At 44.4% G+C, this 26563-nt stretch overlaps 1 protein-coding gene across 3 annotated transcripts in view; it reads left to right on the top strand.

Moving 5' to 3' along the window:
* Positions 1–10169: 10169 nt before the first annotated feature.
* ABHD2 (abhydrolase domain containing 2) overlaps positions 10170–26563 on the top strand; it is an 81758-nt gene continuing 65364 nt past the window's right edge. For all 3 annotated transcript variants that reach the window (XR_003852323.1, XR_003852322.1, XM_029574445.1), the window contains exons 1-2: positions 10170–10372; positions 23507–23652. The gene's annotated coding sequence lies outside the window, so the exon portion shown is untranslated. The remainder of the gene's footprint in view (positions 10373–23506; positions 23653–26563) is intronic.

Below are 26563 nucleotides of genomic sequence, written 5' to 3'. Positions count from 1 at the left end.
TTCTCTCTAGAGCCAACACTGTTCTCAGTGATGCTCTGATAGGAGCAGAGCCTCGAATATTTTTAAGTTGGATTCTTGTTAGTGCAATCCAGGGAGAGAATGATTAGTGCTAGTACTGTTCCTGACAACTCTCCCAGCCTCGGGCAGGTTCTCACATTCACAGAATGCCAGTGAGAGTAGTGCTGTAAGGAGCTGTAGCCACTCTCAGTCATAGGAGCGCACCGATGCACTTGGTTTATAAATGTATATGTTTGTATATGTATACAGGGCACACATGATCAGGAACTGTGATTCAGGTGCACATACTCAAAATTTCCACAAACATCTTGCATGTGTAAAGAGTGAAATACTTGCATGCTAATAAACATATCTATTGATAAAATATTAAAATGTGAACGTAACTAGTAGGAAAAGGCTCTAAGTTCTGAAGAAATGAAGAGAAAGTGCAGCAGTTACTGATCCGGCTCATCTGAAGAAGTCATAATTAGCCATCTGTACTGCTGTTTTAACCCTTGGTCCATAAAACCCATATCATGTAACACTGTGAGTCAGGCGGTGAGTCAGGACCTGGTAATGGGTGCAGATAAGAGGAATGTGAACACACCCAAAAGGCTCCAGTGAAATGGACAGTTTATATATGGGGCAAGATATTGGTTAGAGTAATGAGCTGGGAACCGGAAGGTCAGAGTTCAAATCCAGCCCATCCCACTGGTTATCCCTGTGACCATGAGCAAGTCACCATCTCAGTTTTCAGAAGGTGCTCACTTGGCCGGGACTGGTGTTTGTATGTAATTTGTTATTCATTACCCTGGTGCTAATGAATATATACATATACAGTGTGTTACTGCTGGGCACACCAGATGCCAATTTTGGTCTTTTTCTCTCATTTACTATGTCCTAGCACCTCATTTTCTAAAGTATCGCAGGCCTGCGATACTTTAGGTAATGAGGGGCGGGGGGCCGAAACGGGGGGAGCGGGCCTGCGCTAGCCGGCAGCAATCGCACCGTCGTGGTGCGATCGCTGCCGGTTTCGCACCCAATAGCGCCACCATAGAAGGTGTAGCTATTGGGCGCGAACTCGGACGCGAAAAGGGCCTTACCTTTTCGTCGTCCGCAGCGTCTTCGCGGAGTCGGCCCCGGTGACGCCCCGACTCCTCCTCTTCCGGGGCTGACTCCGCCCCATTTTGGTATCGCGTAGGATCCGTCTGGAAAATGAGGCCCCTAGTTACTGTCTAACAAAGTAGATTGATGTGACATTAGACCAGACCTTTTTAATAAAAAATACAGGAAATTTTGGAGAGATGTGTTTTGGGACAGATTGCAGCACGAGAGTGGAGACACCAAGACACATTTTCAACTCTCCCCAAGCCTGTGGTGGGAGTAACTGAGTCAAGGGGTGGCACTGCAGTGCACAAACAATAACCCCTGCTGGAGAGGGGATCCTCACTTACCCCAGCTGGGGCAGGGGACCACCCTGATTTTCAAAGGGCAGTGGCTTATGGTGGAGGTCAGGCAGATGGCTGTCATGGCACCAGGACCCTCAGGATACTGCAGAGTGCGCGTTAGGTGCAACCACACTGAGCCACAGCTGGGACTCGAGCAAGCGGCCTACCCTATTGTATGGTGGGCTTGCTAGGTTATGCAGGCTGCCTGGATTAACTGTGGTGGTGGGGGTAGTGCTTGGCCTGCAACACATTTTTTACGGTGTGAATGCATATTGTATTAATAAAGCTGTGGCCTGTTTGAATTCATCAAATGTCTCAAGAGTGATTTGCAGCAGCTGGGAGTTGGATGCGAGGAAAGAAGGTCACAACTGCCTATGGTAGTGTGTTTTGTAACTGCAGGTTAGAGTTGTTGCTATATTAGGAAAATCAGTGACGTATAGTATATTGAAAGTGACTTCCCGAAGAAGATCTAATCCAGTCTTGCCTCTTCATTTCCTTTCTCCCCTATAGGTTTTTGTTAATCTGGCCCAGAGAAAGGCAGCCTCTGATAGATTTTGTCCTGTTTGCTGAGTTCCTGAAGGGTGGTGCAGTGACTTACTGAAACCTCTAAATGTCAGCTACGCTCACACAAGGGTTATTGGCTGAACATTTGGAAAACATTACAAAGCCTGCTAGAAAGAAACACTACACTTCCAACAGAGACAAACATGAGGGCTCACCACTTTCTTTCCTTTCAGTTATGAAGCTTTCAGCACGATTTCTCTCTTTATTCATTTCAATCAGGCTTACAGTTGATGTCATGGGCGACCCATTTAAGGGATAGGCATTAGGTAACATTTCGAAAATGTGGCTGGATTGTTGGGAAGTTATCAACTAAAAATAGGCTAACTGAGCAGGACCGAAATAAAAATGGTTTTGAACAATTTTACAGAAACAAAAAGACCATTAGAATAGCTGAATACAAGTAAGTAATTTAGAAACAAGAGTTTACAGTATGCAAAAATAAAGCATTATGATCAAGATAAACCTCATCCTTCTCTTTTAGTCATGTGGCTCTTTCTATTATGGCCAAGTCTCTCTTTTATTTGTGGTATACATTCATATTTCATATACCCAAAGAAAGTCTCAAAGTTCCTTTATAAAGACACCAAATTTTTAAAGTTTACTCAAAGCGAAACCATTTGGAAAATGGATATCAGCAAGCCTGACATGTGAGACTTAACAACTATTTCTGTTGGTCTTCTTGATCATGTACCCAGATACAGTATTAAATCTTCATTAGTGCTATTATTTTTTGTGCTTTTTTTTCCAAAATGCATATAAAATTCAAAATGCTGTGAGATCCACTGTTCTTTTACAGATGTCCAAAAATATACAATTCTTTTCCACCGCGACTATTACTGCAACCCATCTGACATCAGCTGACGTTTTATCAGTACACTATCTACTTCGGGGGTAAAAAATTTTTAAAATACTTAAGAGGTGTTTAAATTCGGATGCCAACATTTCACCCCGTCATCATGAACAGAGGCCATCTTGTGCCCTTATCACTCCTGCACGACTGCCATGGCATGACGTCACCACGACGTGAAACATCAATTAGCATTGGAGGCATCTTCTGCCAAAACAATTGTGAAACATTTACAGAAACAGAATAACACCTTGATGTTGATTGCTTACACCTAACATTTAACAGGTACAGTGACAGATCGATCACTGTTATCATCACTTAGAAGATACAGACAAACATTACATTTGGAAGATCCAGTGACCAGTTGATCGATCAATGTTATTACCATGTAAAAGGTCAATCATTCATATCATTGTTAACCTAAAAAATGCCCCGTTGTGAAAAATGCAACAATTCAAAGTCAAGTAGCTTGTGAACATGACTTTATAAAAAACAAGACAAATCCAAATCAGAGTTTAATTCTTAGGAGAAATTGTATGCAAATGATGGATCCACAATTGTTCTGTTCTTAGAAGGCATGTAGCAAGATCTCCTCCACGCAAATTGAGAAATGGTTTTTCAATCACCCCAAACCGTAAATCTTCGAAGATATGATGAAATTCAAGGCAGTGAGCCACTATAGAAGCTGCCATCCATTGATTCTTTAACTATGGTGTTCAATCTTTCTTGTTCCAATCATCTGCAGATGAATTTGGAAGTTACTCGAGGGCACTTGTATGACATTGATTCTTTAGTCAACTATGGTGTTCAATCATTCTTGTTCCAATCGTCTGCAGATGAATTTGGAAGTTACTCGAGGGCACTTGTATGACATCAGTGTTGAGAGAAACATTGCAAACTGAACAATGTCCACATAGCTGGTGCTGACCACTCTGTGCTTCAACTTATATTGGTAAGACCATGAGGAAGATCAGAACAAGAATGTCTGAACACAAGAGATGGCAGCGCCTATGGTGACTCACTGCCTTGAAATGTATATTTTTGGACATTTGTAAAAGTACAGTGGATCTCACAGCATTTTGAATTGTATATCCATTATATAAAAAGAACAAAAACATCTACTATCATGGGTACATGATGGAGAAGACCGATGGAGATAGTTGTTAAGTCTCACATATCAGGTTTGCTGATACCTCTTTTCTATATGGTTTCACTTTGGGTATTTATTTTATTTATTTATTCAAAATTGATTTCTTGTCCGTGTACGTCCAGAACTTTAAACATGTGGTGTCTTTATAAAGGTTGCATGATTTCAGTTTGAGCTACCCTGTGGGACTTTTTTTGTTCTGTTATACATTCATATTTATCTTGCATGAGTATGATATCTGCAGGGAATATAATAGCTCCCTGATTTACTTCAGTTCATAAGAATGGGAGTAATAGAGTTGGAGAAGTTTTCAAAGAGTTTTAATGCTAATATATCCTTAGGCAGGAGGTAACTAACTGGACCAGACAAACAAAAATGGAGTTCCTCACTCTGTGTCCGCTGGAAAAATACTTAGAAGATTAGGATTGTAAACCAACTGAATGGAAATATATCTGATGAATATGCACTATGGATATCCCCATTGTGGATAACTAGACCTATTTATTTCATTCTCTCTTGAGAACAAAAGGATCAGTTAATTTATATACAGTAATTTCATCATTCTGAACACAAGACCTGCTGGTGACTCTCAAGAAGTAAACTACTTCTCAGGAATGAGCTACAGATCAGAATGAAAAAGGGGGGGGGGGGGGGGCATAAATAATATTTCATTTTAAAATCCAACCGAATAGTCTAAAAATACTGAAACTTTAATATGTGACAGCTGGAAGACTTTTTAGAAGTAATTATTGGGCAACCAGGTGGTACATCACAACTTCTAAAATTAGCTGAAAATGCCTATTTTTTTAAATGGTGGCGCTTGACAACTAAACGCTCCTCGGTGCACATGGCTGGCTGTGAACGCCAGCTCTGCTTACCCCAGTTTGAATGTCTGGCATATCGGTTTTCCTTTGGCAAACGATAGGACAGCACTAGAGAGAAAGAGGAAAAATATGCGAGAGCTTTGAGCCAGGGCTGTATGTAAGCGTGATCTCACCTCCATTAGGTATTCTACTATCACACAAAGCAAACGTCTGTCACCTTGGTAATGGACTTGTGCCAAGTTTAGCCCCAACTGATAATCTTTAACTCTGAGCCACGTTTCAGCTGCGTCAGTTATAGTCTTATCTTTTCTTTCTGAAGAGACGAGTCATATCATTTATGCTTGCATGGATTTTTTTTTTTTTGCTGCTGTTGGTACATTTTCCACCTCTGTACTAATATATCATTTCGGTGTGGGTACTTACACAGCCTGCCATATTCTAGAAGTATTTTAGAAGACTGAGAAGATATATAAATATAAAGCAAGAATTTCCACCCAGAATTAAAGGAGCCTACTTCCTGGGACATGTGCCGTGCACAGGCCACAGATCTGTATGGATCACAGACCTCAGGACATACCTTAAAAGTCTGGTGGGAACAGAACACCAAAATTATCTGGGCAACACACAGACAGAGATCTCATAAGCTTTCTTTCTGTTCAAAAAGTAGGATTAAAAAAACCTGCGAAACATGTAAATTTATTAGACTGGATCTGAATTCTATACTATAAGTTTCCATACTGCATTTCATACACTAATATAGAACAATAAAGCCTATAGGTCATATTCCTTTACATTATGATTTCTGATTATAATACAGACTCTTTCATATAAATGATTCATCTGATTACTTTTCTTTCCCCAATTGCCTTCCTCTAAAAAGTTCAAAGTACAGTGTATGTGGGCGTGTGGAGGGGTTCCCTGTAATCTACAGTACTTGAAATACTGTACACCTTACTGCAACACTTTTACTGGGCTGTTGCTTCTTCTCACAGAATTGAAACCTCTCGCTGCTTCCAGATAAGCGGCGAGCAATGCACTTCCAGCACAGTTACAATCTCATCAAGAAATGTATCTGCAGATGAAGCTGGAGGCACCAGCGAGCGTAGAAAGAAAGCCATTTTGGGGTCATTTTACCCTCGGCGGTTTTGGTCTCCATTAGGCAAACAGCTACCCAATATTGAGTTTTCCCTGAATATCTATTGTTGTAAGAGGGATATTCAGTCGATATTCATGCAGTTTTAAAAGCTAAAAAACATATTCAGAAAGCCCTCCCCCCCCCAAAAAAAAGGTTGCTTTATATTATTTTTCTATTGATTTTATATGATGATATTGTATTAGGTTTTTGTTATATTGTTAGCTATATTTACAACTGTTTTATGTATTCTGTCACTTATCCCTTTTTTTCCCCCATTTTGTGTCTATAGGAAAACTGCTTAGTAAAAGCACTTGAGCTGTAAGCCTTCCGGGGCAGGGAACTATCTACTGCAACCCACTGTAACTCAGCTTGAGCTCAGATTTGGAAGGGAAACTAAATAAATCTAAAATCCAAATCCAGGAGAGAAGAGGCAGTGATCTTGACTATTTTTAAAGGGGGGGGGGGGGATGCCACTTTGGAACATAAACATCAGCTTCAGAGCCAGGACCATCACTGGACACAGCAGCTGGCATCCTAGGCAAGGGGAGGGCGGGGTGTCCCTCTCCAATGATGCAGCTGACTGGGATGAGATATTCTCTCTGATAATGCAACCAGCTTGGCTGTTCAGGTGCACTCAGAGCAACTTGTGTAACTAAAACAAAGAAGAGTGCTATCCTTTCCCCCGGCTCATCTCCCTACCTAGGGTTACCAGCTGGCTCCAGACTTTCAGGACAGGTTGATCCAGTCCTGCATGCAGGTACTTGTAGTCTTGCTTTTCTTAGGCTGATGGAAGCCGCATCTAACATAAAGGGCCAGATTTTAAAACCTGCGCGCGGGCGTGGATTTGTTCGCTCAACCCGGCGCGAACAAATCTACGCCCGATTTCATAACATGCGTGCGCAGCCGCGCGTGCATGTTATAAAATCCAGGGTCGGCGCGCGCAAGGGGCTGCACAATTGGGCAACTTGCGTGCGCCGAGCCGAGCAGCCTGCCTCCGTTCCCTCCGAGGCCGCTCCAAAATCGGAACGGCCTCGGAGGGAACTTTCCTTCCGCCCCCCACACTTTCCCCTATCTAACCCGCCCCCCAGTCCTAACTAAAAAACCCCCATCCCCCGGCCAGGTGGCTGTTCCGGAGGCCTCGGTCCCGCCCCTGGAATGCCCCCGGGCTGGCGCCCCGCCCACGGCCCAGGAAACGCCCATTTTTTCAAGCCCCAGGACTTACGCGCGTCCCAGGGCTTGCGCGCACCGCCGAGCCTATGCAAGATAGGCTCGGCGTGCGCAGGGGGAGGCAGGGGTAGGTTTTCTGGGGTTGCGCACGTATCTTACGCGCGCAACCCTTTGAAAATCTACCCCAAAGAGCACTGGGTTAGAGCAATAGGCTAGTGAGCAGGGAAACTGGGGTTCAACTCCCACTTTTCCAACTGACATTCCCTGTGACCTTGGGCAAGTTTATTTCCCACTGCCTCAGGTAGCTCTTTGTGGCAGGGGCTGTTCATACCTGAACACATCACAATTATACAATGCTGCCTACATCAAGCAGTGCTTTAAAAATGATAATGGTAGAAAATAATATTTTTATTTAATTTATATTCTGCCTTTCATGACACTTCAAAGTAAAAAGGGATAAATGTGACACAATTTTCCATGGGAAGAAAATAAAACATAATGTGAGCCATATGGGAACAAAAAAGGATGACTGCCGGAGTAAATATATTCAGCACAGAGGTCTGGAGAGGGCAAAAAAAAGAAAAAAAATCCACGTATTTCTACAATGTTCTCTCAGCCTAGCTGGATGCATCTCTAGCTGGATACTATCAAGCTAAGGTGAGAGAACATTGTAGAAATCTCATATTTGTGTCCCTTTCCTCATTCCAAATCACATCAAATCTTCACTGATGTGTACTATGCTGTTCGTACGTCTGACTGTGCATGTAAAACTGGTCCCCAAACCCTAGTCCACCACCAAAACCTCACCTTGAGTTACTAGATGACCCTCCTATACTGGTATAAATAGTTGACTAATATGTATGCCACCCCAGAGGCTCTCTCTCTCTCCACACTCCCCTCTTCCCTCTCTCTGCCTGAAAATACCCCAAATGGAATTTGCAATAAATATCACAAATTCTGTTTCAGGCATAACACACAGCTTAACACCAGGAAAAAAGGTGTGGTTATTTCTGGCATTAAAAACTTGCAATAACATGCATTACACTATCACACACAGCAATAATGCCTGTCATTTTCATAAACTCCTCCCCTTTGACTAAAATTTAAACATTTGCATCTCACGATGCAATAAATAATGCATGCATTATGGTGTTATCACAGGGCCTAACACCCGTGATGAAACTATAACGCATTTTGATGAATGATCCTGGGGACGATGCAATCCTGTGCGCTCGTGGGAGCTGTGGGACATGGGTTAAATAGGGGGATTAGCGCCTATTTAACGTGCGTCTGACAGAGTGAGTTAGTGCTCATCACATGCAAATGCATGTGAATAAGGCTATTACTCATTCACTCCGCATTCAAAAAAATAAATGTGCATCTCAGACGCACATTTATCGCTCAAATATTAACGCCTGCCTCGAGCAGGTATTAATAGCTGAACACACGTAGAAGAAGTACAGAAAAGCTGAAAAAACTGCTTTTCAGTACGTCTTCAATAAAAAAAAAAACCAAAACCTCAGCAGACCGCAGAGTTATGAAAACAGACGCCTGTAAACTCGGCGTCAGTTTTCATAACCGGCCGTCTGCCAGTAATGAAAATGGACACCGAGTTTTGACCCAGGGTCTTATTTTCAACCTGAACTCTGGGTCTCAGAGAGTTCTCCAAATCTCTGGGGTCCAGGGCTTTAAAATGAAAAGCCCAGCTTGCGCATGCGCTACCACTTCTCCCCTTCTCACTCACAGGGGGGCCGATACAATAAATTTTGTGGAAAGCGGGCGCTGACTTTTCAGCGCCCGCTTTCTTAGTGCACACATGGTGCCCACAAGGGGGGTGCCATGCAATATGCAAATTAGGGGGTCACGCTAGCAAGGAGGCGCTAGGGTCGCTTGCGCAACCTTAGCGCCTCCTTGCTAATGCGATCCCGTGGCGGCTCCCGGTTATGAAGACCGACGCCGGTAAACGCGACCCTAGTGCCTCCTTGCTTGCGACCCCCTAATTTGCATATTGCATGGCTCCCGCTTTCTGCAAAATTTATTGCATCGGCCCCCCCTGTGAGTGGGAAGGGGAGAAGTGGTAGCTCATGCGCAAACTGGGCCTTTCTTTTTAAAGCCCTGGACCCCAGAACTCGCTGAGACCCAGAGTTCAGGTTGAAAATAAGAAGACTCTTTGAGTCAAAACCGGATCTTTCCCATGGCCTCGGCTTATACCAGCTGCAGCTCATCTCCCAGAGCTAATTCCCTTTTTTCCTGCAGGTCTCCCCCAATAAATCCCAAACAAATACGTGCATTAGACCTCTAGGATAGCGAAATACGTAGTTTCTGAAGGTAACTCATCTTGAGCTTGCAAAGGCGAGTAATGAAATCTAAAATCCAAGTGCCCCACAGCACCGTGACATCACATCTACCCACTGACATCGTGACATCACATCTACCCACTGACATCGTGACATCACATCTACCCACTGACACGGGGCAGAAGTTCTCAGCTTTTCAGTTGTCCTTTGAGGTGAACTCCACATGGCGATCCTTAGCCCTGGGAGTGAGCTGCCTGGTACCTGTAACCCGGGATGGCCACTGTCAAGAGACTGGCCTCAGTGGACCCTGGTCTGGCCCAGCATGGCCCTTCTTAATCGCTCATTTATCTAGGGGCAACCTTTGGAATAGCTGCCGAGCTGCAAAGATTGACACATTACACCTAGCAGAGCATTTATATTTCCCTGAGAGGTGGGGTTTTTGGGGTTTTTTTGCGCACTTTTAGAAATTTTGGTATCGGCTTTAAGCACCTCCGACCTCATCCTGAACTACGTTTACCGCGCCCCCATCGCGGAGGCGTTGGAAAGTTCGCGCTGTATTTCGCTGCTAAAACCAGGGCAGGAGAACTTCCGAAGGCTCCCGAGTCCTCCTCCTCCCCCCCCCCCCCTTCTCGGAGGACTGTAGTCCGGGCCGAGTCCTCCGAGGACGTCAGACGCATGCGTCTCCCTTAAAGGGGAGTTGTTATTGTTTTTGTTTTGTTTTAAAGGAGAGGGTCAGGATGATTTTGCTCCGGGGGTTGCAAGCTTTAACCAAAGGCTGAAGTGGAAAGGGAAGAGGCGGTTGCTAGAGCAACGGAGGACCCCCCCCGGCTCTCGTCCAATCCGCGGCGGCGTCATCGCAACCCCTCCCTGCTTCATCAGATAGACTAGCGCGTGCGCCCGGTGCTGCCGGCAGTTTCCGGAGCTCGCGCCAGCTCCCTTCCAGCTGGTGAGTCTCTCTCTCTCTCGCTCTCTTTTGTTTTCATCCAAACCATTGACGCGGGGTCGGGAAACTCCCGAGCTGCGCCCTCCGGCACGTCCTGGGGGAGGGGGCGCGGCCGAGGTCCTTGTGTCCGGTGCCCTGACGGAGGGCACCCTCTTCTTGCCGGCTTTACCCCCCCCTCTCACAGCTGCTCCGGCTGTAAAGGCTTCGGTGTCCTCTGCCGCTCCGGGCTGGGTCACGGTTTCTTGTAAATCCCTCCGCCTCGGCGCCTTTCGGCCGGGTGTCCCTCCCCCGGGGTGCAGGTTGGGAGGTGCGGGGCGGCGAGCCTGCAGTCGTTTGCCTTGGGAGCCTGGGGAGGGGACGGTGGCCGCGCATCGGTGCGTGTTTAACTTATCACCGGGCGCGATGCAGCTGCTGACCCATGGACCCGGGCTCTTGACGTGCTGCATGGTGGCTTTGCCACCGAAATGTTACCTGACAGCTTTGTGGGAGGGAGCGCGCGCAGAGAGGGTCAGTAATAGTAAAACAAACAATCATTCTCGCACTTAGTCCCATGACGTTGTGGATTCCCATTGTCTTTGTTTGGTAGCTTTGTGTTGGATTTAAAAATAAATTGTCTGGGGTTTGGTTATAATGCACTGATCGTCATGACGTTTGTAGAACCGTGTATATTATGGAAGAGTATTTATTTAGTTTTGGTGCAGGGTTAGATTAGTGGCATCCTGGGAGTTTTCTTGCTTGAGGCCCTGAGCTAGGAATGTAGTTTTCTAGTGTGGGTAATATTCTGAATAATTACAAATGTTAGAGCAGACTTATACCTGATCAAAGAAAAAACCTCACAGGGTTTAGTAACTTCATGAATATGTGGCTCTGATGGTGATCAATAATGGATTAAAAAAGTGTAGTTCATATAATGGCTTTATTTGTTTCGAATATAATTACACAGTGCTATGATATGCTAGTGTGGATGGAAAAGATGATATTGCTGAATAGATGTTGAAATCTAGTAAGACTCTTTGTAAAAACTCTTCAAGGTTGATGTATGTATTTTGTGTGGTCCCCAATGGTATCATCGGTCATGAAGCAGAACATAATGTACATGGAAGCAAGAGGCAGTGGTCCTTGTAGTGCTGAAAGTCCTTGTTTTGATGCATTCCCTATGAGGAAAGGTTAAAGAGGTTAGGGCTGTTCATCTTGGAGAAGAGACAGCTGAGGAGGGATATGATAGAGGTCTACAAAATCTTGAAAGGACTTGAATGGGTAAATGTGAAACAGTTATTTACTCTTTCAAGGACTAGGGGGCTCTCCATGAAGTTAGCAAGTAGCACATTTAAAAGAAATCAGAGAAAATGGCTTTTTCACTCTGTGCACAATTAAGCTCTGGAATTCATTGCCAGAGGATGTGGTTAAGGCAAATAGTGTAGCTGGTTTAAAAAAGGTTTGGATAAGTTTCTGGAGATGTCCATAAACTGCTATTAATCAATAGGGAATAACCACTGCATGTTGCCGGCTTTAGTAGCATGGGATCTATTTAATGTTTGGGTACTTGCCAGGTACTTGTGACTTCTATTGGCCACTGTTGGAGATAGGATACTGGACTTGATAGACCCTTGGTCTGACCCAGTATGGCATACCTTCTGTTCTTATAACAATTTGGTTCTAGTTTTATCTAATGTATACAAAACTCTTGTGGAATGGGGGATGTGCCATGATATTTTTGGACCTTTGGGGCATAGTAATAAGCAGGGAAATGAGCATGTTGTGATGTCTGTGAGCCCTAAGGCCTTGGATACTAGCTTATGGAACCACTTGTATTTGGAAGCCTCTGTAAACTAGGTCAGGAGATCTTGTGTGTTTAGAGGCCATTGACTAGGGGTTCAAGATCCAAGGTCTGCAGGTTTTTCTTTTTTTTAACTTGCAGTTTTAGGAAATAAGGCAAAGAGTCATCATCTCACCAGGATCACTCCAGAACCATCATATAATGTTTTGATATTTCTGGGACTTCCAAATAGTTTGCAGAAAACCCATCAACTCGTGTCCTAATGCTGTATCTACTCCTGAAGCAACCGTGACACTGTTCAAAAATTATGCTTTTTTTTTTTTTTTTAGAAGTATTGATTTGTTCCTTCTACATCTGTCTCAAAGCACAAATATAAAGCACATTTATGTTGGTTTCCTGTGGCTTGGACTTTGTAAATATTCATCTTGTAAATAAAACAAACCAGAGATTGTTGCCTGATATTCTTCCCAGACTGTGTTGGAAAGGAGAGTAAGCCATCTCCAGGGAGATCTGGTCAACCTTTTCTAGTTCAGTGTTTCACCTCCTGCTCCCCTACAACATCTGACCGACTGCTGACTAATTAGAACCCTTAACCTGGTCAGGCAGTACCCCTGAGGAATTGATATACATATGGATACACATCAAGTCTGAGTGCATATAGAAAAATCACCAACCAATTACAACAGACTTCAAATTAATTCTGTTTTCTTGTTAACTGACTTTATTAAACAGGCAAGTCAGCTAAGGGCCTTATTTACTAAGTACTGTTTCCATAGACACACAATGGGAGAAAACCTTTAGTAAATAGGCCCCTTAGACTCACTCTGCTCAGTTTTTTCTCTTTGGGTTCCCATTCTTTTCAGTACTTAAGCCTGTATATCTATCCAAATCATGTTCTTTGTTAGAGTTACAACCATGCTTGCTCCATGCAGGTCTCTCTCTCATCCTGTCCTTGTCACGTCGGTGATGAGGCTGCAGCTGGATTCATGGGTTCATAGGAATCTGATAAGAGCCGTGATGCAGACCCTTCTACCATGGCCCCTGGAACTGGCCTGAGATCACCATCTCATGTCGCATAGGCCACCTGAGCTGGGATCAGATCTGGTGACCTGCAGGCAGGGCCGGAGGAACCACCAGGCGAGCTAGGCCTGTGCCTAGGGCGCCGAGACTTAGGGGGTGCCGCCGCTCATGGCCACTTCAAGCGGTTTGATTTGTATCGAATGCAAGAAGATCGATTATATAAAAGTGAAAAATAAATAAGCGGCAGAATTTTGAAAGGGCAAAAAGTGGTCCTTCAAAATTCTGCCCAGCCCCTCCCCCGGTTGTGCCATCCTCCCAACGCCCCCCCCTGGTGGTCCAGCCGAGGGCCCGGGAGCGATCTGCCACTCCCGGGGCCTCGGCTGCCACTAACCAAAATGGCGCCGGTGGCCTTTAGCCCCTACCATGTGACAGGGACCAACCAATGGCACCGGTAGCCCCTGTCACATGATAGGGGCTGAAGGCCACCGGCGCCATTTTGGTTAGTGGCAGCCGACGACCCGGGAGCAGCAGATCGCTCCCGGGCTCCCTGCTGGACCAGGTGTTTTGTGAGGGGTGTTTTTGGGGTGGAGGGGGAGGGTGGGGGAGTGGCGCCATGTGGTCCCTGCCCCTAGAGTCGGGGCTGCGACCGGAGGCGGGCTGGTAGCAGCGCGATGGGGGGGCGGCGCAAGGCTGAAGGTGCCTAGGGCGCCGAATCCCCTTGCACGGGCCCTGCCTGCAGGTGAAAGCTCTTTAGTGCTGTGATATTCCCCTGAGCCATCCAGATTACCCTGCGCTCCTTGGAAGCCTCCAATGCATCTGTTCCGCTGAGGTTAGGGTTGTAACCACGGATGCTTCATGCAGGTTACCCTAGCTCTTTTGGAAGCCTGTTGCAGTCTTACCAGCATTATCTGCGCACTAGCTTGTATTCTGCTCTCTTGGCCATCTAGAGTCAAAAGCAGGGTTAGGCAATTGTGATCCTCGAGTGCCACAAACAGGCTGTGTTCTCAGGATATCCACAATGAATATGCATGAGATATATTGGTGCATGCAGATCTCTCTTATGCACATTCATTGTGGATATCTTGAAAACCAACCCTGTTTGTGTCCGAAGTCCAAGGCCGGTGCAACCCACTGTAGGGCAGCATCCTGAGACTGAGACTGAGTGCGCTGTGTGGCGGTTTCCAACCCACCGTGCAGCAAGGAGGAGGAGGAGCCACAGGGCTGCGCAGCAAACTTGAAGAAGTTGCAGGACCATGCAGCGGCTCCCAACCCACCATGCGGCGTAGACGAAGAGGAGCTACAGGACCATGTGGTTCCCAAACCACTGGGCCATGCCATCGTTTTGCGTCCTTGTGACTTTGTCATTAGAGAGTAGTGGCAGAATGTAGACTTGGGTATCTTCTGTAAGCGACAACTGAACTTATGAGCATTGCTTAGTTTGTGGAAAATATTACAGCTTTCGATGCTGGGGACACTATCCTGGTGGATTAGTTTTTGTGGCTGCTATTTGGGAACCTTGTCTAGAATGGCTCGGTAAAGTAACAGATTAAAGCATTGCAGTTAGGAGAACAGAGAAGAAATATTCAGGTCTGAGAAAAATCTGTGTCACTGTGGCAGGCCAATACAGTAAGGTGCGCCATGCGTTTTCGACGTGCTAAACCCCTTACTGTATGAGAGGTAATAGCCACGCGTCGAAAATGTGTGCCCAACCCTCCCCCTCCCCGAAAACTAATAGCACTCATCACATGCAAATGCATGTTGATGAGGCAATTAGTTAATCCCCGGGATACTGAAAGTAAAATGTGCGGCCAAGCCGCATATTTTATGCTCAGAAATTTATGCCTGCCCAAGGGAAGGCGTTAATTTCTGAGCAACTCGGTAAAGTGTACAGAAAAGCAGAAAATACTGCTTTTCTGTACACCCTCTGACTTAATAGCGTGCGATTTTAAGTCGGAGGAACCAAAGTGTAAAAACAAATCTGCCTGCCGGTCAGCGGGATAGAAAAATGGACACTCAATTTTACCGGCGTCCGATTTCCTAGCCTGTGGCTGTCAGCGGGTTCAAGAACCGACGCCAGTAAAATAGAGCGTTGGTTGTCGGATCTGCTGACAGTCACCTTATAAGGAGGTGCTAGGGACACTGATTTGTCCCTCGCACCTCCTTATTAGCACACCACCTAATTTAAATACAGAATCACTCTCCCAGGAGAGATGCCCGGGCGCGCGTCGGGAGAGCGGGCGCTCAAAATGGAGCACCCGCTCTCCTGCATCTTCCCAGGATTCACACCACTGAAAAGATTTTGTTAGCTGGTTTAAATTTGAAGGTGTCTAAGACAAGGAATTTCTGGCAAATATCAGAGGCTATTGCTCACAAATTATGCTAAGGAATTTCTTTATAATGTTACATCCCCTCAGGAACAACCATTTAATTTTGTATTTTTTTAAGAGATTGTTTTTCTAGAGATTAAGTTCTGCACCTTAGTATTTCTCCTATAGGATCCTACAGGCTGTCTGTGGGCACTCAAGTTAAAAAAAAAACAAAAAAAAACAAACCATGAGGCATCTCCCAACCTGCTCCACAGCAGAAGTGAAGGGCCAGGGCTACTGCAAAAGGCCTTGGTGTATGTAAGAGCAGGAGGGAACGTGTGTGTGTGTGTGTGAGAACACTGACACAGATGTAATCTCTAGGGTTGATAGAATAAGAGGTCTAAATAGTTCTTTTGTAGTAATAAATTCTTCAGTTTATATCAGGAAAGGTTAAGGTATCAGAGCATAGGGTGTTCTCTTTGTGTGTGACTGAGCATGTGCAGGAGTGAGCATGTATGTGAGCGTGTATATGTGAGAGAGAGAGCTTGTGTGTATATGTATGTAAGAGGGAACAAGTGAGTGTGTGTGTGTGTGAACATGTGTATGTAAGAGGAATTATGTGTGAGAGAGAGCATGTGCGTGTATGAGGGAGAGAGCATATGTATGCATGTGTATGAGAGAGGAGAAAGTTTATGCATCCCTCTCTCACTAATCCATGACAATCTGAGTGACTGGAAATCAAAAGTTTCCAGGTATGGAGAGTGTGAATTATTTTCTCCTTATTAGTTTTAATTTATGGATGCTCTTTGTGTCTGCTGTTTTAAAATATTTTATTGATGTTTGGGAAATTTAAAACAAATTTGTGTTTTTAATTATTAGATCTTCTGTTCACCAGCTGTTTTGAAATATTATTATTATTTTTATTAGTATGTTTATACTAATATAATGTATTTATTATATTTCTTGATTTTATTGTTTAATGTCTGAGGATTGGTAGTGGTTTCTGTGTTTTCCATTGTTGCACTGCATATAGAGTTTGACTTGTGGTTTCCAATTCAGTTTTTTGCCTGCATGTTTCTATTCATACTTTATGGTTTCTTTTCCCTATATTTGGCGAGGGTCTGCCTGTGTTCTGCATATGTGACCGAGAAGAGGTATTTTGCTAGGGTGTAGGAATCTGTAGCATCTTGGTTTGTTCTGTTTTCCTAATATGAGGTGTATTGATGTTTTAGGGCCTGGTGTAATATTTGCAATGTTGCCTTTTCATAGGTAGGCGTTGTTACATTTTTAAGTGCTGGCAGTTAGAGCTGTTTTGGTGTGGGAGGTTTATTATATTTTAATTGTAATTTAGTCATGGCTTTCTGAGGGTCAAGCCCACACCTAACACGCATTACAGTAGTCCTAATACCATATGGGTTCCAAGGGTCTTTATTTTGTAGGGTTTTCTGGTTGGCGCCAAAGAAGTGCATGCAAATATTTGTTGTGATATTTTTTTTACCTCAGAAGACTGTACCTTGAATATTCTTTTTCATGTAAAATCTGTTGTTATAAATGCATAATTTTTTAACTTTGTACCTGGCGAGAGCAGGAGGTGGGTGTGCAAGGGTATAAGATGTGCTGGGGGCACCTAATACTCTTGCACCAGCAATGGGTTCCAGGGGAGGGATGAAGACCCGGAGGATAGAGGGGTCACAGTGTTTTTTAAAGTTTAGGTCGCTGGAAGGAGCTGGGCTTTTTCTGGCGGGCCTGAGACAGAGAGTGAATGAAGTGAGTGTGGGGGGAGGAGGGCGGCGGCACAATCGTTGTTTGCATAGGTCACCCAAAAAAGCGAGCGCCAACCCTGCTGAAGTCGCCTAAGATCCAATGACTGAGCAAAGGCTCGAACCTCCTCCTTCATTTTTGTTACCTGTTACTCCCCGGCTGCCCTCACGGCTGTGCTCTGCCATGTTTAAATTCTGGCTTGGTTTGGTTGTCACCATCTCTGCCCGAAATCTCGTCCAGCATCAGTCGCCTTCTCAGTATTTCCTCCTGTTTCCGTTCTGAAACTTCAGATCGTGACCTGCCCTTGTCCTCAAATTTTGCCTTGTATAGAAATTTCCTCCTTCCCGTATTTTGTTGGTCTGTCAAACATTTGAATAGTTCTGACTTGTCCCTCCATCTCTTCTTTCTCCAGCGACCAGATTTTGAGGGTCTGGAGCCTCTCTTTCCGGGTCATTCATCAAACCGCGATGTGCAGATATCGCGTGTGTTAGGGCCTTACCGCACGTGATTCTGGCCGCATCGTGGTGGTACAATGCAAATTAGGGGAAGGGGAGGAGGGTGAGCGGGGTTTGGCCAGAGTTATGTCCCAGCACCGCAAGAAATAACTACACCTTATCCCGTGGTGCTAGGGGGCAAAACTGTGCAGTCCGGCCGCGGTGCAGTCCGGCCGCGGTGCATTTTCGTGGTGAGCGAAAATGCACCGCGATGCAGCCGGCTGCACAGTTTCTCCCCTCCCCCCTTTTTTTTTTTTTTTTTGCATGGCTCATCAGAATGATGAATCTGTGCCTTTATTTGAAAGAGAAGCTCAGTTCAAAGGAATCAAGTCTTGTGTTCTCAACTGAGATCTTAGACTTGAGAAGAATCTGGCTCAAAGGATAGCTTGAAAAAGTAATAAATAGCTTCTGGGAGATAGGGATGAATGGCACTGTGAAAATAAAGTTCACTGATTTTCTTACAAAATCATGGCTGATATGGAACAAATATGTAAGGAATCGTAATTTGCCCTTTCAGATAATCAGGCCGATACAGTACCGTGCGCTCTGGCGGAGAGCACTGTTAGCAAATGCAGGTTGATGGCCCTATTAGTTATTCCCGCGCGATTCAGTAAGTAAAAGGTGCAGCCAAGCCACACATTTTAATTTCTGCCGGCACCGGGAAAGTGCCTGACTTAATATCATGGCGTTATTAAGTCGGAGGCCCCAAAATTTAAAAAAAAAAACAAAAACTTAAATCTGCCAGCGGCCCGCGAGTTGGAAGACGGACGCTCAATTATGCCGGCGTCCGTTTTCTGAACCCGCGGCTGTCAGCGGGTTTAAGAACCGACGCCAGTAAAATTGAGCGTCGGCTGTCAAACCCGCTGACAGCAGCCGCTCCTTTTACCACGGGCCCTCATTTGCATACTCGATCGCGCGCCCAGTAGCGTGGCCTGGGCGCGCGTTGAGAGACAGGGCGCTCGCCTCGGAGTGCCGGCTCTCCTGCGAATTTTACTGTATCGGCCCGAATATTATAGGAGTAAGGGACAATCCATGAAACTAACTGATAGCAGATTTAAAATTTGAGAGAATTTTTTTTTTCCGGTTAACACAGTATTAAATTGTGGCTTTGGCCAAAGCCAGTAGCATGGAAAGAGTGTAAATAGTTTAGACAAATTTGTGGATGACAGATCCATTAATTCTTAGTTAGTTAGGCCTGGAGAATATTGCTGCTTATTGTTGAGATCTGGGTATGAACAACAGGGAATAGATCTCCCCATTAGGATCCGTTGGGTACTTCTTCCAAGCAACCTGGATTGGCCACCGTTGGAAATGGGGTGCTTGGCTTGGCAGCCTGACCCACGTAAGGCACTTCTGTTCCCATAAAGCCCGGTTGGTGGCAGTAGAATATGCAGCTGTGTCACAGACTATGCTGTCTTCATTGTGTTGCCCTTTTTAACCACCTGCATGTACTGGGTCACTGCAAGAAGAGAAAAGAAGTTGATGGAGCAGTATCCGAAAGTAACCCTGTTGGCATTTCCAGCCCACCTTGAGCTGGGCACATTTTGGGGCTAATGGAGTAAAGTGTGTTGGGTGTAAATGTTGTATTTTCAGTTAGTCCATGTTAAAGCAGATGCTCACCATAAAAACTGTGAATAAGTGGTGGTGTATGCAAATGAATATAAAACAACTCATTAGTATTCAAATGGGGTTTACACAAATCACATTAAGCAGAATTGTTCACGTTACAGTTAACTCACAAACTTAATTACACCTCCCCAAGGTGTAGTTAAGATTTTATGTTAGCCCCCGCGGTCTAACACACAGCCCACTGTAGGCCACAATGCTTTCCGGAGCCTCCTCCCTCTGTCCCATCTCCCCAGGCCAGGAACCAACCTCTTCCCATTGCATTCTGTATCAGCAAGGGTTGAAGTCACATGAGGCAGGAGAGCACTCCTGCCTTGCTGACTCCACCATGCAAAATGGCACTGGCTGACTTGATGTGGTCCTTACTCTAGGGTCTGTAATCCTGCTGATAGGGTAGATGGAGTGGTCTTGGCCTTTGGGGAGTGAGGTAGATTGCTTAACTGGAGGGGATCTTGCTTGACTATCTGGGGAGGAGGGACTGGAAGGTGGATTTGGTGCTGCAGAGAGGAGCCTTGCTGTGCTGACAGATAGGATAGAAACATTATGGATCACAGAAGGTCTTGTGAATGCTGGTGATAGTAATGCATTGGCATTATCTCCTTAAAACACCACGTTTAATGCAGTATTTTATTGGAGGTAACACTTGCATTGAAACTGGCCATTAATATGCATCTAGGACTGGCTTTAAACACAGTTTGATATATTGGCCCCTAGGTTTCCTAAATCTGGGAAGGGGAGTTTGCTACACACTTTTTCTGTTTTTGTAGATGTGTCTTGAACCATAAAGAGAAAATGTTGGTATTACAACTGTATAACACTGGTATAACAGTGAATACAAGTGCAGTGTATTTTGTAGTAATCTGCATTCAGGAAGACCATACAAAACCTTGGAGCCACATATGAGCAAGATGTGTCATGTTGGGTCAAACCAAAGGTCCATCAAGCCCAACATCCTGTTTCAGACAGTAAAATATTTTAATCATGTGTTGTCTTTCCTGGAACCCATCAGTCCTAAGAATACTGTGCTTTTATAGTTTTGGGTATATATGCTTTATAAGAGATTTTTGAATGTACAGTTTATTAAAAATTACTAAGTGCACATGGCTCTCAGGAGTTTACAATAAAAACATGCATAATAACTAAAACAAATCAAGTAAGACAGAAAACATAACATAGTATTAAGTACTGCATTGTTTTTATTCTCAACATCTCGATGCAACCCTTGATCCCTTCAGGTAGTATGGAGATCATCCGCACCAGTTATTTGTGTACGCAAGGCCTGAGGCTGTGATTAAAATCAGAAATAACAGGTAGCCTTACACGCACGTACAGTCACTTCTTTCCCTGAAAATGTCTGCACTAACCTCTATTACAAAAATGTGATCAAATGCTAATTTTTTTTTTCAGTTGTTAGGCAACAAAATATTGTTTGCCTTCTATCGACCTGTACGGTGCCGCAGTGTGTGGTTACACCCACACTGTTCAGCGTGCTGGTTCTCGGCTAAAAGGAACTTGTTGCATCTTGCCTGTGGAAGAAGTACTGCAGAAATGCAATGGCAGCTAGGAATTTACTTTGGTTTAATTTCTAGGTAGGACAGTATAAATGTATAAAAGGCAATTCAATTATAAATCCAGAAAACCAAAGGAATCGGGGTGGAAGAAGAGATTTGCGATACGTGCCTATGGTGAAAAAGGAAAATGAAATTTGCTGATCCTGTTCTGGTGACAAGCTAGTTCATTGAGAGCCAGATGTACTACGTCTGCTGTCCCATTTTGAGTCTCTGGGGGAAAATGCCGAGTATGCATGGCCCTTGGTGATGGAGGGATAGGGATAGGAAAAGAGAGCAGTCTGGAGCGATGACCTAAAAAAAATGTCATAATCTGGAAACCCGGGCCGAGGAAAGCCCAGCACAGAGAGAATTGGTGCACTGTGGTTGCCAACCTTTTTATCGAAGATGGCACGTGAGGATGAAGATAATCACTTTGAAGTATGCAGGGAAAAAAAAGGCAACCCTGCAGTTCTTGAAGCCGTTTATCTACAAAATAAAATCTGGATCTGGAAGGTGACCAATTGTATTAAGATGAAAAATGGCAGAGAAGCACAGAATTATAACCAGGCAGAAGCTCCGTCTCTGACTCTGGGTAGAAACATTAAATGATAAGAGACAATTCAGCAATTATAAAGCCAGGAAACTAAAGCAACAGGCTTTTTTTTGCAGGAAAATACTAATGAGTTTTATTCACTTACAAGTATGCAGGAGCAAAAGCTTCCCTTTTTGAGCAGACTTAGGAGTAATAGGAAATCTGCCCTTGCAGAATGGTTGCTGGATGCACGGAACGGCCTTCCAGGGGACAGGGTGGAGGCAGTTCAGCAAAGCATGGGATATGCGCAGAGAACACATAGTTGGAAAGCTGAAGATCAGGTGAGGTGTCTGGTATTGCGAGAGGAAGCAAATTGGGCAGATTAGCTGGACCTCATGGTCTGCTGTGATGGTCTTAGTTTCTGTGTTCTCAAACAAGGAGGTGAAAAGATGCGATTGTAACTGAGAGAGGGAAAGGATGATTTTATGGAGGTCAACAAAGAAAAAGCAAAAATAATGAAGAAATATTTTTGTGTTTCATATTCATCAAAGGAGAGATTGGAGAAGATCCTCAGATAGATGGTAGAGGTACATATGGTAAACGGGAAGATGGCATTTCATTTACAGAGGAGAGGGTTTGCCTGGGTCTAGCAAACCTGAAAGTGGAGAAAGCAACGGGGAAAGATATATCTTAAGATATATTAAAGGACCTTACAGAGGAGATCTGTTCAACAGTTCTTTAGTGACAGGAGTGACTCCAGTGGATTGGAGCTGGGTGGGTGTTGTCCGTCTCCATAAAAGTGGATCTAGGGGTGAAATTGGTAATTTTGGCCAGTCAGTCTGATCTCTGTGGTGGATAAATGGGGACAGGATTTATTGACAAGGATGAGATTCTGCTTGGGAGGGGAAGGCATCTTCTAGTGGGGATATTACGCTCAGGGCTGTGAGCCTCTATTGTGACTGTGGATCAATTCTGGACCACAATTATGTGTATGTTACTGCTGCTGGTGATGCTGGGAGTTATTTTGTTTTTATTTTAAAGTTAGTTTGTATATTTTGATTTATTATTGTATGATTTTTCTTGTATCTTTGATCAAGGAAGTGATACAGAAGAATTTTTAAATGTGCATTACTGGTGCAAACATGCCATTCAGGAGATCCTGTGTTCCCCATGGGTTACTAACCGTATTAAAACTTGCATTATAACATGTTTAGTAAATGGTCACCTAAATTTGCAATCAATTTAGAGACACTCTTAAAATTGATTGAGGGATATATTTGTTTTAATTGCCCGTTGCTTTTGTTACAACTTCAGACTAAGATGTTGTAATCCAGCACTCTTCAGACTTCTGCTAATAGTATTCCTGTAACATGAGAGAGAGTAAAGGCACACACAGATCTCAAGTAACTTTCAGATCAGATCATCTTCTTTTTCCGAGCAGAACTGCTTTGCTGCCACCTCTGTTACTGCTAAAGGAAAATGACATTTTCAGCGTAGGTCTTGCTTTCCCTGTAAGACTCCAGGAGTCTGCTCTGTGATGTCCTTAGTGGAAAGAAGGCGAGGCGTGGCAGAACAGTCCATTTTCTGGGAGCAGTATTTGGACAGTTCTTGGGGGCGCGGGTATGGAATTGAGTCTAGGAACATACATAAAAGCCTGGGATCTCTTTCCACAAAGCGTCACTAACTTTGAGCACATAGATTATATAATTTTTTTTGTGCAACTCTTCCTTTGTTTAATTTTTGTTCTAAATTACATATAATTTTGCACCATGAGGTTTGCTTTGCGCTCTTATGAAGAACTGTGGCTGATTCCATATGGAGCTTATCTGTACTACGTTCTAATAAAGCTGTAAACAAGGTCCTAAGGGGTTCCAGTTTCCCAATTATTTTCTTGGTGAAGGAACTCGGACACAGGGTATGGTTTTGTATTACACACAAATATTACGATCCAGTATGTTCACGTTAAGGGGATATTGTGTGCATTAAAGTAACTGTTTTAGTAGTTTTCTAATTGCAAAAATTAGTAAATGTGTCAAGCCTCTTAAGGTAAATGTTTTTTTCATTTCTGCAGGTTTCCAGTTTCTCTGTGTTAATTTTGTCATGATATGTTTGGTTTCTTGGCGTAATCAGGCAAGAAACTGGTTGTCTGAATATTTTCACCAAGCACTTCACTGAAGATACAACATCTCTTTCAGCAGCAGGTTGCATCTTACACCAGTAAGTGGCTTTGTCTCATCTTTGTAAGCATCTAGGGGAACTCACAATACTTTGCAGCTTTTTTTTTTTTTTAAGAACAAGTTAATTTTTTTTTATTAAGTGATAGGGCTTACAGGAGTGGTAATGTAGAATTTGCCATCTATGTTAAACTTTCATAATTTATTTATTTAACATTTTTATATACCGAAATTCATGTAGCAATGTTACATATCATTTCGGTTATATTATAACGTTAAAAAAGCATGAAAGTATGCGATTACATCGAACAAGGTAGATGAAACTTGGATCGGGGAACTTGGGATATATAAAATAACATAACAATACCAACGAGTACTGAACAGAGATGAAAATTAATAGAGATTAATACTGAAACCTGGCAAAGTGTCTAGGTGTCACGGAAACTTGGTGTACATGTTTGGATAGATAGAAGGGAGATTATTGGTATGGATGAAAAGCTTGATTTCTCCTCCTTATCTCTTATTCTGCAACACAGTGTTGAATCCGAGTTCAATATATCAGCAAGATGCAGGAGGAGGATTTACCTGTTGGGCTGAGAAACAGGGAAACCAGGGTTCAAATTCCACTTTATCGCTCAGCTATTAATGCCTGCCTGGAGCAGGCGTTAATAGCTGAGCGCAGGTAAAAGAAGTACAGAAAAGCAGAAAATACTGCTTTTCTGTACTTCAAGTAAAAAAAAAACAAAACTCGGCAGACCACCGGTAAACTCAGCGTCGATTTTCATAACCGGCTGTCTGCCAGTAATGAAAATGGCTGCCGAGTTTACCAGCGTCGGTCTTCATAACCGGCAGCCGTGGCAGGGTCGCGTTAGCAAGGAGGCGCTAGGGTCGCTTGACCTCCTAATTTGAGTATTGCATGGCGCCCCCCCCTTGCGTGCGCCACGCGCGCGTTAAGAAATCGGGAGCTGACTTTTCAGCGCCCGCTTTCCGCGCTTTATATTGCATCGGCCCCTTAGATTGTGAGCTCTCTTGGGCAGGGACTTATTGTACCCAAATTCTAATAATGTATCATTTGGAGAAGTGAGCTAAAACCCTAAACTATTAATATATTCTATAAGTAAAATGCAGACCTGTCAGTTGAGCAGCTGGGCATTTACTGAAGTTAAATATGTAGGAGGTTGTTGTACTTATGAAATAAAGTTTATTCAAAGGAATTCTTTGCTTGAGCAGAACTGAAACAGAGTCCCTTTCTGTAGTAAAACGGGCGCAGCGCCGGGCTGCTGTTCGGATGCCTGCGATAACCTGACACCGCACCTGGAGCGAGGGGGGGGGGCGGGGGGATGCGGGCGGATCACTCACCTGCACGGGCCCGGGCAGCTCGCCGCGTGTGGCAGGGCTTAGCATCGGGCGATGTCGGCGGCGCGTAGAGATGGCGCGGGCGTGTGCTGGGAAATGATGGGCCCGGTGCAGGCGCAAGGGCAGCCAGGAGCAGGGCAGACCTGGTAGAAGAGGGGGAATGCAATGCGAGGCATTGGGTCACAAGGGGAAGGGGGGGGGCAGGCTAGACCGCATGCCCATAAAAGCCGGGGGGGGGCACGGCCGGTGCGGCATCCCTTTTTCCTTCTGCTCCCCGTGCTGCTGCCCTTCTCTGCACCCCACCCACCCAGATTTTGGCGGTTTCACAAATGGCTACTCAGATCCTGCCGTTAGTAAGTGGTGTTTATGTCGCAGCTGGGGTGGGGATACCCAAGCCGCGAGGGGAGTCTCCGTTTGGAGGCCGGGCTTTGCGTGTGCTCCACTATCCTTAGATACGCTGGGGGCGGTCTCACCAAATGCAAGAGCCCACAGGCTGTTAGTAAAACAGAGTTAATACGACTTTCCATGTTGCATCCAATTTAACTCCTAATGACTCACTTCATCATGAAGTAGCCATCAGTGGGGATCTCTAGATTGCATCCAATCTACAAAATCTGGGGTTTTTTTTTCTAATTTAAAACCAAAAACTTTTTTTTCAACTATGTACTAACTGCAGTCAGGCAATTTTTTTAAGACTGGAGACTGAAGATACTACATTTTGGTGTAAGGAATCAGCAATTTGGATACCATCTGCATAGATAAAAGGAGAAAAACCAAAAGATCAAATAATACCTTCAAGGGGGCTAAGTAAACATTAAACAAAAGGGGTGAAAGGGATGAACCCTGGGGAGTCCCACAGGACATCCTACCTGTTTCTGAACCCTGGTGTCCTGTTCTGTAAGTAGCTAAGTTATCCACTTTTAAAACATCCCAACAGCTGCATTTTCCACACTTTCATTTCATAATGGAATGGAATGCGTGAAAACGAGAGACCATTAAAAAAAAAAAAGGTTTTATAGAGCAAAACAGTTTTTGTAAAAACTCCCTTTCACAACCCTGGAGGTGTGTTATTGCTGTGAAGGGAACATACTGTTTTATTAGCTAAGCTATATGTACACACACGGACAGACATTCAGCTTCCTGAAATGCTGGATCCACCAAACAAGAATGTACAGTACGTGTTTGTGAAACTATTCTAGAGCGAAAAGTCAGACAAAAGAACAGAATCCTCGTTCCCTGCTCTCCCCATATCACATGTACTGCGACTACTTATAGTATTGTAAGAACCTATAAGGGGAATTAAAAAAAAGAAACCCCTTTCAGCATAGCCTGCTGTAAAGTCTGTTAGATGGGCAGACGAGATGGGCCATACGGTCTTTTTCTGCCATCGTGTTTCTACGTTAACTACTGGTTGCATTGGGATGAAGAGTCCTGACTCTGCGTATGTCGTTTTTCTACCACACCCTGTATTCCTTGTGCAAACTCTAACAGGAGAAAGGGAGAAGTTGAGAAGACCTGCATGTGCCAGTAACGATGTGCCCTGCAAGACGCCTCAACTGACCAGAACTCAAAAAAGGGAGCAAGTATGGGTCCTGCGC

Source organism: Rhinatrema bivittatum, chromosome 13, assembly GCF_901001135.1.
Source record: "Rhinatrema bivittatum chromosome 13, aRhiBiv1.1, whole genome shotgun sequence".
Lineage (NCBI taxonomy): Eukaryota > Metazoa > Chordata > Amphibia > Gymnophiona > Rhinatrematidae > Rhinatrema > Rhinatrema bivittatum.
This window is presented reverse-complemented; position numbering and strand designations above follow the sequence as displayed.